The 12500-nt window shown below is 37.6% G+C and overlaps 1 protein-coding gene and 1 non-coding gene across 2 annotated transcripts in view; one reads left to right on the top strand and one right to left on the bottom strand.

Annotated features, from left to right (window-relative positions):
* Positions 1-12500, bottom strand: part of Tbc1d5 (TBC1 domain family member 5) — a 433073-nt gene that overhangs the window by 300762 nt on the left and 119811 nt on the right.
* Positions 1311-1417, top strand: LOC113833409. The gene has a single exon (XR_003481058.1). It is a non-coding gene; the product is annotated as a U6 spliceosomal RNA (small nuclear RNA).

The raw sequence follows: 12500 nt of genomic DNA, 5'->3' as shown, positions 1-12500 counted from the left end.
TAATATACTTTAAAGTTCATTTCTTTCTTTTTTTTTTTTTTTTGTTTTTGTTTTGTTTTTGGGTGGGTTGAGGTACGGTTTCTCTGTGGCTTAGGAGGCTGTCCTTGAACTAGCTCTTATAGACTAGGCTGGTCTCACACTCACAGAGATCCGCCTGCCTCTGCATCCCGAGTGCTGGGACTAAAGACATGTGCCACCACCACCCAGCTAAAGTACATTTCTACTATTTGTATTTTCAGCATCATTATCTCCCTCCATAACTAGTCATTAGGCAATTCAGGTAACCATTATCACTTATTGTGACATTAAAATATCTACTGAGCTTGCCTCCAGATCTTCAGTCTGTCTACCTTTTTCCACATCTTGAAAACTAACACAAGAAAATCTCCATGTGCATGGGATTTGATGGTGGCAAGGCTTGCTGCATACCTTCCCTTTGAAGCTGTGGAATCTTATTAGAATGCAACAGATTATAAGTGATGTTTCTAAACAATTTTAAAGTTAGCTCTAAACTATCAAAATAATAACAAATTTTTATATCAGATAATTATATTTATTAACAATTTAGGGAAATCTTTCATAACTATTTGTCAGACTTTTATTTAATTTCCATAGAAAAAACAATTGACATATAGAAATGAACTACACTTACTGAGCTATTATTTCGACGAATGTGAAAAATAATACAAAGAAAGACAGGGAAAGCAAAAACCTTTTAAACTGGGCATATCAGCACACTCCTTTAATCCCAGCATCTATGAAGCAGAGGTAAGTGACTCTCTGAGATCAGGGTCAGCCTAGTCTAAATAGAGTTCCAGGCTAGACAGGATGACATAGTAAGATACTGCCTCAAACAAACAAACAAACAACAAAAGAACACATGTGTAAAATCAAAGTAAATAAATGTTTTCATATAATTAAAGTGCAAGTAAAAATAAAATTTAAAATGCTTAACAAAGTATTTTGTGAATCAAATCCCAAGTTTAATACTAAATAAAATCATAATGCTCCCAAACCTAAAAGTTTGTTTCAGAATGATTTTATCCATCAATTTGCTTACTTAAATTGTAATTTGAGGAAACTATGTGGAAATTATTCATAAAATAAAATCACCACAGAAAACAAAAGCTCACAACCTAACACAAGCAAAACATGTAACTATAAGTCTATTTCTTAAATTTATAATTTAACCTCAATACTGAAGATATTCTGAAGAGCATTTAAAAGCTACCACTTTATTAACATAGTCAATTTCACATGGACTTGCAGAGTATGCACACAACAGATCAAACAAAACACATGGCAAAGGAGTGCTCGCTTGGGCAGCACATATACTAACATTGGAACAATACAAAGCAGATTAGCATGGCCACTGTGCAAGGATGACATGAAAATTCGTGAAGTGTTCAATATTTTGCAGCGTATTTACATTACTTTACAAACAGGTTGACTGACAAAAAAAATTACAAAGGAATGAAACTTTATTGCAAACATAACCTAGTGATCACAAGCAGTTTCATCCAATTATACATAGGGATATATAATTTTTAAAAACCTCATAATGAATTATTTGTTTTTAGAATCTCAGCACTCAGAAAATGGGCAGAAACATCATGAGTTCAAGCTCAACATAAACTACATAATGAGATACAGCCTCAGAATATGAAAAACAAAACAACAAAGGACTGAGGTACATGCCTATTATACTGTTTAGGTTCTCTATAAATGTGATAAACACCATAACCAAAAGCAACCTGGGGAGTAAAAGGTTTAATTTGTCTTCCACTTTCAGGCTCATCAATCACTGAGGGAAATTACGGTAGAAACACCATGGAGGAGCACTGCTTACTGGCTTGTTCAGCCTGCTTTCTTAAGTACCACCTGTCCTGGGGAGGCACCACCCACAGCAGGCACAACCTTTGCACATCAAACATCAAGAAAATAACAGAGCCATGTTATAGAAACATATTCTCAATCCAGGTTCCCTCCTCCAAGAGGACTCTGCTTGGGGAAAGTTAACAAAATTATTAATCAGCATACCAACAGTAACAGGACTCTGTACGAGACAGAAGGATCTTAAGTACTAGGCTAGCCTGGAATATAGTGTAAAGGCCAGCATGGCTATATATCAAGCCTCCCAAATAAAGCAAATAACAACAATAATAGCAAAAACCCTGAAATGGGGATGATCAAGCAAAAGGTATTCTTGAGTGAGGTTTATAAAATGTAAACTGTTAAAAACCAGTATGGTAGAATTTGTGGGCCACAGAATCTCTGTACCAACTACCCAACTCTTGAACATAGCTAATAAATTCAAATTTACTTATGCAAACAACTTTAAATTTTATATAATCCCCATATGTCAAAAACATGTCAGCAAAAATAACTATAATTGGTTCATTACCTATATAAAATGGATAGTCAGATTTAACTGGCAACCCATCCACTATATCACACTGTCAAACCTTAAACAAAAATAGGGACTAGACTCCATCTTTTACATCTATTTCATAAATATTTAGTATCTATCTACTTTCTGACTTAGTGTCCTAGCAAATTCTTAATCTGATACCTCCTCAGAAGAAACCAACAACAAAACAGTACATTCACATTCATGATCCCAGAAAAAGTAAACCTACTGTACACTGACATTCATGATTCCAGAAAAAGTAAACCTACTATACACTGGAATTCATGATTCCAGAGAAAAGTAGACCTACTATACACTAACATTCATTATTCCAGAGGTGTCTGTACCTTAAATTTATCCTGTTAACTAATAACTAGAGACAAAAAGACCCAAAAATATAGATCATTTTAAGGATTTGATATGTAATAGCAATATGATTAAAATATATCTAAATGACAAGCCAAAGAAGGCAGATATTTCAAAATAAATGCCACTTGGGGCATTAGCAAAGGTGTCTATATAAGAGGAAACAAAAATTATCTTAAAAAAGTATTAGAAAAATGTAGTCTACATTTCTTGACCACAACACCAATTTAAATTTAATGTTAAAAATAAGTCCTTGCTCCACATCCTTTCCAACATAAACTGTTGTTAGTGGTTTTGATTTTAGCCATTCTAACAGGTGTAAGTACGATGACACTCCTCCATTGCTGGTGAGTTTGCAAACTTGTACAGCCACTTTGGAAATCAGTATGGCGGTTTCTCAGGAAAATGAGAATCACTCTACCTCAAGATTCATCAATTCCACTGTTGATGAATATACCCAAAGGATACCCAAAGGATGCACATTCATACCACAAGGACATATGTTCAACTATGTTGATAGCAGCATTATTTGTAGTAGCCAGAACTTGGAAGCAACCTAGATGCCCCTCAACTGAGGAATGGAAACAGCAAATGTGGTACATTTACACAATGGAGTACTACTCAGAGGAAAAACAACAATGGAATCTTGAAATTCACAGGCCAATGGATGAAACTAAAAGAAACCATCCTGAGTGAGGTAACCCAGACACAGAAAAAACAAACAAAAAAAAAAACAAAAACAAAAACAAAAACAAAATGCTATGTGTTCAATCATATATGGATATTAAACATAGAGCCGAGAATTACCAGCCTACAATCCAAAGCCCCAGAGAAGCTAGGAAACAAGGAGGAACCTAAGAGAGACATCATGGATCCTCAAGAAGGGAGAAAGGACAAGATCTCCTGAGTAAATTGGAGCATGAGGGCAGGGATGTAGGAGAAGGAGGAGGGGAGAAGGGGAAGGGGGAGGAGAACATGAGGGAACAGGAAGATTGACTTGGGGGAAGAACAGAGGAGAGCAAGGAAAGAGATACCTTAACAGAGGGAGCCATTATGGGCTTAAGGAGAAATCTGGCACAAGGGAAATCTCCAGGGATCCACAAGGATGAACCCAACCAAGAAATTAAGCATTAGTGGAGAGGCTACCTTAAATGCCCTTCCCCTATAATAAGATTGATGACTACCTTAAATGCCATCATAGAGTCTTCATCCAATAGCTGATGAAAGCACTGATAAAAGCAGAAGCAGAGATTCATAACTGAGCCAAACTTTTGGAATCTAGTTGTAAAGAGGGAGGAGTAATGAGTAAAGGGGTCAAGACCATGCTGGGGAAATCCACAGAAAAAGCTGACCTGAGCAAGTGGGAGCTCATGGACTCCAGTCTGACAGCTGGTGAACTAGCATAAGACCAAACCAGGCCCCCTGAACTTGGGTGTCGGTTGGGAGGCCTGGGAATGGAACCAATATTTATTCCTAGTGTGTGAATGGGCTTTGGGATACTCTCTCAGCTTAGATACACTAGGTCCTGCCTAAAATGATGTGACAGATTTTGATGATTCCCCCATAGGAGGCCTCACCCTCCCAAAGGACTGGATTGGGGGTGGGGAGGTATGGGGGGTTGCTGGGGGGAGTAGGAGCACAGGAGGGAGAGGGAACTGGGATTGATATGTAAAATAAGATTGTTTTAAATTTAAACAAAAATTAATTTAAAGTAAGTCTTGTTAACCACAAATTTGAAAAAAGGAAGTTAATCTATAAAGAGTTTAGTTAAAGCCAGGCGTTGGTGGCGCACGCCTTTATTCCCAGCTCTCAGGAGGCAGAGGCAGACGGATCTCTGTGAGTTCGAGGCCAGCATGGTCTCCAGAGCGAGTGCCAGGATAGGCTCCAAAGCTACACAGAGAAACCCTGTCTCGAAAAACCAAAAAAAATAGTTTACTTAACAAAAACATATAATAACATATACAGAAGAAAGGATAGTTCATGCAATGTCTGTCATGCAAAATAAAATTAGATCCATATCTATTACTCTAAACAATACTACAAGTATATCAAAGATCTCAATTTGAAATCTGAAATGCTACAACTCTAGAAGAAAACATGGACACTACTCAACCAAGACATAGATGTAGGAAAAGGCTTTCAGAATATGAATTACTTGCCCAGGAATTAAGGTGAACAACTGACAAATGAGACCTTATAAACCTAAAAGCTTCTGCATAGCAAAGCCAACAAACAATTAAGTGGGGTGCAAACCCAGAAAGGAAGAGAATCTCCACCAGATATATCTAGGAGAGAAGGTTAATAGCAAAAATATACAAAAACTCAAAACCAAATAGTCAAGAAAATGAAAGGCTCAATTTAAATACCTAAGAAATATCTCAGAAAGTTTTCATGATGCTTAGCAATTAGGGAAATGCAGAGTGAAACAACTTTCAGATTTTATATCACACCAGCCAGAATGACTAAAAACAAAATACATGACAACAAATGATGTCAAGGTTGTAGGAAAATTACGCAAACTGGTGCAGCCAGTTTAGAAATCAGTGTGAATCTTCAAAACCCTTAAAACAAATCTACACCATGACCCATCTATACCACTTCTTGTCATATACCCAAATGATACACCATGCTACTCCAGATTCCTGCTCTGCTATGTTCACTGCTCCATATTCACAGAGCCAAGAAATGGAACCAACCCAAATGTCCATCAATAGACACATAATGAAATATAGTAAATATACTACTTAGCTGTAAAGAAAACTGTAATCTTCAACCTTCAAAGTACCTAGACAGACCAGAAAGCAAATATTACATGTTCTATCTCATCTGGGGTTCCTAAATTCAAATTTTGGATATAAATAACACATAGTATGTGTTATAAAGAGGCGTAACAGGATTCAGGTGATAAGTGTAGTGAAAATGGGAAAAACATGGAAGACATTTCTAACTGAGAAGGGGGAAGGAACATCAATGTAAGAGAGGAATGAAGACAGACAAATATCACCAAGGATTTTTGATGAAGCCTCAAGAAATCATGTTACGCCGGGCGTTGGTGGCGCACGCCTTTAATCCCAGCACTCGGGAGGCAGAGACAAGTGGATCTGACTCTGGGTTTTTATTACTTAGACCAATTAAGAACTCCAATTACAGATATATCAACAATATAATTACTGCACCTAAACCTCAGAAAACACTGAAGAAGGGGTAAAATGATTTTAAGATCTGGAAGACCAAGAAGTCTGCTGTAATAGTTTATTGCCTATAAATAGGTGAAAGGGAAGCTACTAAAATGTGGCTACCTAAACAAGACCTGAACAAAGACAGTATTCATAGACATATGGAAGGGTGAAATTTCATGGAGTCTCACTCCTACACAGAGAACTACAGGCAACTATTGACTGCAGGGAACAGCCTCATAAATAGTTATCCAATAAAAAGTGGTCAGCCCAGAAATTATAAACACACAAGCCACAGTAAGTGGGCCAAGAAGGTTGTAGCTATATTTTTATGCATTTATATGTGTATGAGAGAGAATAACAATAGAGACAGACACAGGGGGAGACAAAGAGACAGAGAGAGGATACTAAAAACCAAAGGAGATCATCAATTTGGAAGATTGTGGAAGATAGTATGGGAAGTCCTGGGTAAAGTTGGAAGGAGGACTGGGAAAGGAGAAGTGATTTAATATAAATTTTAATTCAAAACTTTCAATAAAACAAATGAGACAATGATTCTAGACTTTAAGTTATCAATGACTAGCAGCATTAAAAATTAAAAAGGCATTTTGTGCCTCCTGATAACAGGACACAAAAGTACCTACTGTACTACCATGACCAAGGGGCTACACCAAAACCCCATTAACTTGTACATCTACGTGTCAATTTAAGAATATGTAATAAAAGATGCAATCCCAACATTACTGTAAAATTATCATAATGCTAAGTCCTAGGAACTCAACAGGTCAAACCACCCAAGTTCTTCAGCAGATCATTTATAGAAACTAGGGACTTGGTGGAAATAACTGTACAGATTAAGAAAAACTTGAAAGGTAAACCATAAAGTCTGGAGATGCACATTTAAGTACTAGCACCACAAACTGAACTAAGTTACTACTCTGAAATTCTAAATAATGGTGGCTATGGGAATGAGGAAGGATATAACTCTCAGAGACCATGGGAGGACTTCTATCCTGCTTTATTCTGGACCTAAGTAATATTCATAAGTGAAAGGTTCAGGGATTAATGCTGACCTGCTCTACCCCTTTGACAGACAGACCACGAGCCCTGGCAAAGGGTGGGGCACACACAGTGATATGCCACATCATTACCAAGTCACTCATTACACACACTACCTGAGCCCTCAGTGTGCATGCTGGGCTTTCTGTTTAAAGCTCTGTACCTCTCTCCCTTCTCTCTCCTCTGTTTCCAGTGGTCAACCACTAATTCTTCTCTCTTACTCTGTGCTCTGCTCTGTTCTTCCATTTCTATCTCCCCCCCCTCTGGCTCTCCCACCTGTAGTAAACTCTATGATTAATAGACTCATTATGCTCTCTCTCTATAGTTCATGTTCCATTGCGCAGGCGCCAGCCCCATCTCCCAGCTTCTATTTTTCTAATTTTTAAACTTCTACAAAAGAACAATAAGAATGAACAATAATTCCAGATGTATGTTTTCTTTGGAATGGTTTTCTACATCTGTGTGCTATTTCATAACAAAAGGCTGAAAAATTAGTTTAAAGAATTAAAAATATAATTATAATAGGCTTAATCAAAAGAGAAAAATAAAAATTTAACACTTTGGTATAAGAAAACATATGTAACAAACGATGGGATAGCATTTTTGGGTAAGTTAACATCAACAAAGCAAAAACATGACATGGACAGAAATTTTATGCCAAGGACTATATTTTCATAATCAATTTAGTGAACTTTAAAGAACTTGAATATACTATTGCTTTTAGGGGGTATTGGATATATAATCAAAGATTTACTCTACCACTACAATGCCCATACCCTCAAAGGTATACCAAGATCATACTATGGTGAATTCTAAACAAGGCTTCAATGAACTGAGGATTCACATTATGTTTCAACTATATATATATATATATTCAAAGAAATATATATATATATATATATTTCAAAAGTATTTTATGTTAACATGGTCCTAAAAATCAAAATAAAACAGAAAGACCAAATGACAGAGAAAGGATACTTTCATAATATATCCTCACCAACAAAGCAACTTTCTTACTAGGTTCTATCCTTACCAAAGGAACACACAGTGTAACAGACAGCACAAACACATAACTAACTGAATTTCAATCTAATGCATGTGTAAATATAAATTGCAATGGACTGTGATGGTAATTTTTTTGAAAAAAAAAAATTGGAATAATTCAACTGAATCTTAAGATTAGGTAAGTTTTCCAGTCACTCACCAAACTGAAAATGAACAGAAGAGAAGCACACAGGTCACAGCAAGGAGTTATTCTCCCCCAGAACTAGTTGATTCCACACATACCTGTGAGAACCTTATCAAACCCTTCTCCCTTCCTCAGAGCCCATCTTAGACAAATGACTACCACTTTGCCCTATAGATTAATGTAAATAAATACATGGATCTGGACATCAAAGCTTATGAACTTAGTCTTGGACACAATGTTTCAGTTTTGGAACTGTCAAACATCACATAGAGATACTATGCCATGGCACTGAGTAAAGGAAACAAAAAGGGAAGAAAAATTAAAATGAGTCAAAAGATCCAACTTAAATTTATTAGTTTAGGTTCCTTGGTCAGTTAGGTAAGAAAATAATTTTAAGATATGGAAGTTAAATTATCAGCTCTAATCCATTCCTATTCTCCAGTGTTTGGAATAGCTGATAATTGGATGATATTGTTGTCACTACTACATTACCCAACGTGGCCTGTTACAGGAAACTTGTATGTCGAGGGGCCTAGATTTGATGGGATATATCAATTTTCTAAATTTCTGTTGTCTACAAATACCAATTACAGATTGATTACTAGCAGCTTAATCAGATATCACCTTTTTTAAGTATCCATTATTTCACTAAAAAATTCACAAATTACTTAATATTTTGGTGACTAGCTTCTTGAGTTCTTTGTGTATTTTGGATATCCGCCCGCTTTCACATGGGTTTGTGAAGATCTTTTCCCATTCTGTGGGCTGCTGTTTTGTTTTGTTGACTGTGTCCTTTGCCTTACAGAAGCTTCTGTTTCAGGAGGTCCCATTTATTAATTGTCAATCTCAGTGTCTGTGCTACTGATGTTATGTTTAGGAAGCAGTCTCCTGTACCAATTTATTCAAGAGTACCTCCAACTTTTTCTTCAAAGAAGTTCAGTGTGGCTGGATTTACGTTGAGGTCTTTGATCCACCTGGACTTAAGTTTTGTATATGGCAATAGATGTGGATGTATCTGAATCTTCTACATGTCAGCATCCAGTTACTCCAGCACCATTAGTTGAGGATGCTTTTTTTTCTTTTTTTTTTTTCCCCCATTGTATACTTTGTGCAGGAACTTAGAAAAGTTCCATTATGGAATGGCATAAGGTCCAGTCTCTGGCTTCAGTAAACAGGAGCACCAAAAGCTCTGGCCCACTATTGTATTGCTAATACTAGCAGGTCTACTATTGTTTACTATGGCCTCAGGGTAGAATGCCTCCTAATTTGCATCTCTATGGGCCTAAGCATCTAAATAGGCCTGCACCAGGGTGGAGGTGCTAGGTATCTAAGTAACAAGTAAGGAGAGAGAGTGAGGAATGATCTAGCAGAGAGGAGTCAACAGAAGGACAGAAATGGCCTCCTTGTAGCCATAGAAGCCTGGTTAAGAAACAGCCAAGAAGATGCTAAATAAACAAAAGACTCCACTAAAGATGACAAGATGCATGGAACTAGAGCTCACTAAAGATGACAAGATGCATGGAACTGAGAGCTCACTAAAGATGACAAGATGCCTGTGTTTAGTCTTTATCATCGCTGGGTTGCTAGGAGTTTCCAGGTCCACACTCCCCAACTCAGGCCAAACCTCATGGCTTAAGGCCGAGACATGCCAGGTCACAACAATAGTTTTAGCTTCTTTGTCAAAAATCAGGTGTTCATAGATGTGTGAGTTAGTATCAGGGTCTTCAATTGGATTCCATTAGTATACCTGTCTATTTTTGTGCCAATACTAAGCTGTCTTCATTACTAAAGCTCTATAGTAGAGCTTGAAGTCAGAGATGGTGGTGCCCCTGGAAGTTCCTTTATTGTACAGGGTTGTTTTGGCTATCCTGGGTTTTTTGTTTTTCCATATGAAGTTGAGTATTCTCCTTTCTAGGTCTGTGAAGAATTATGCTGGGTTTCTGATTGGGATTGCATTATAACAATCTGTAGATTGTTTATAGTAAGGTTGCCATTTTTACTATGTTGATCCGACCTATCCAAAAGCATGGGAGATCTTTCTATTTTCTGTATCTTCTTTAATTTCTTTCTTTAATGACTCAAAGTTCTTTTATATAGGTCTTCCCTTTTTTGGTTAGAGTTACCCTAAGATATTTTACTTTGTTTGTGGCTACTGTAAAGGGTGATGTTTCTCTTATTTCTTTCTCAGCCCCATTATTGTCTATATATAGTTGGGCTACTGATTTTTTTTTTTAGATAATCTTGTATCCTGCCACTTTGCCGAAGGTGTTTATAAGCTATAGGAGTTCCCTTTGACAATGGTGTACAGAACTAAACAGAGAATTCTCAATAGAGGAATCTAAAATGACTGAAAGACACATAAGAATCTTCTCAACATCCTTAGCCATTAGGGAAATACAAATCATAACAACTCTGAGATACCATCTTCTCCTCTTCTCTTTCTCCTACCTCACTTTCCCTCCCCCCATGCTTCCAATTTGTTTAAGGGCTCTTGTCCCTTTTCCCTTCACTGGGGGACCCTTTATGTCTCTCTTACAGTCCTCCTTGTTTCCTAGCTTCTCTGGAGGTGTGGATTGAAGGCTGTTAATCCTTTGCTCTATGTCTAATATCCATATATGAGTGAGTACATACCGTGTTTGTCTTTCTGTGACTGGGTTACCTCACTTAGGATGGTTTCTTCTAGTCCCATCTATTTGTCTGCAAATTTCAATGTCCCATTGTTTTTTCCCCACTGAATAGTACTCCATTGTGTAAATGTAGTACATTTTCTGTATCCATTCTTCAGTTGAAGGGCATCTAGGTTGCTTCCAGGTTCTGGCTGTTACAAATAATGCTGCTATCAACATAGTTGAACAGATAGATGTCCTTGTTGTATGACTGTGCATCTTTTGGGTATATGCCTAAGAGTGGAATTTCTGGATCTTGAGGTAGACTGGTTCTCACTTTCTGGAGAAACAGCCATACTAATTTCCAAAGTGGTTGTACAAGCTTGTACCCCTACCAGCAATGGAGAAGTGTTCCCCTTTCTTCACATCCTCTCCAGCTTAAACTGTCCTTGGTGTTTTTTATTTTAGCCATTCTAATGGGTATAAGATGTTAGCTCGGGTCTTTCACCCACACGCCATGGCGGATGGCTAGCAAAGACAACTCCTAGGGACTCCCGAGAGATCTTATAGGACAGCGTAAGGGAAGTGTCTAGGTGTACGCACAGGCCCAGGATTGGTGTGCCTCCAGGCTTGGAGGGCTTGCCCTGTGTTGATTGGTCAACTGGTTGTTATGGCCCATAGGACCTCCCAGGGTGGTTGCTATGCTCTCTTCGTCATTGCTGTGCGCTTGTCTGTAAAGCACACCCAGGGTCGTAAAGCATAGCGCCACCAGCTAACTTCTGATTGGTTCCTTGTCACGAGGCAGGCATCTGACTTTCTAGTGACTAACTTCTGATGGGTTCCTTGTCATGAGACAGGCACCTGACCTCTAAGTGACCAAGGCAGGTTTATGGCAAGCACGTGTTCGGCTGTTATGGTTGCCGAAAAAGGGAGCAGGTCCCTTCACATCATACTTCTAGTCTATCAAATTCTCATAAATGATTTTCATGAATGCTTCCTATAGAAAGAAAGGTTCTAAAATTATATATATATATATATAAAATCAGGACCATCATTTTAGTTGGGAAAGCCAAACCTATACATTCTTAGCTGCAGAAACAAAAGTGCTCATGAGGGATAAGTAATAGGCCACAACTTGAAAGACTCAACTGCAAAGAAAATCTCATTTCTATTTTTATTTGCTGCTTTTGTCAACAATCACCAAAGAGCTTTTTAGTTATATAGGAATTTATTTATTGTGCCAGATAAAACAGCATAATAAAAAAGGTGAATATAAAGCAATCCTCTCATTTCTTTACAAGGAAAAATTTTCCAAATTAGAATCATTTACATGCTTCAATTTTCTTTTGCTTTAAAAAAAATCCTTTTTTTTTTTTTTCTTTTGAGATATATCATTTCTCCCTTCCCTTTCTTCTACCCAAGCCCTCCCTTCCTTGCTTTCTTTCAAATTCATGGCCTCTTTCCTCATTAATCGGTGTGTGTGTGTGTGTGTGTGTGTGTGTGTGTGTGTGTGTGTGTGTGTGTAAACAAATGGTGTGGCCTTCCCTAGAGAATACTATTTCTTCTGCTCTCAGCATTCCTTAGTCACCAGAGGGTCTATGTGTAGGGCTGAGGCCTCAGGACCTTCCCCAATCAACCTAGCATGTCTATTGTCCTTGTTCAGCTTGTGTTTAGGCAGGCATACTGCTGAGACT

This window comes from Cricetulus griseus (genome assembly GCF_003668045.3).
Source record: "Cricetulus griseus strain 17A/GY chromosome 1 unlocalized genomic scaffold, alternate assembly CriGri-PICRH-1.0 chr1_0, whole genome shotgun sequence".
In the NCBI taxonomy this organism is placed as follows: Eukaryota; Metazoa; Chordata; class Mammalia; order Rodentia; family Cricetidae; genus Cricetulus; species Cricetulus griseus.
Note: the sequence above shows the minus strand (reverse complement) of the source record. Positions and strands in the feature narration are given on the sequence as shown.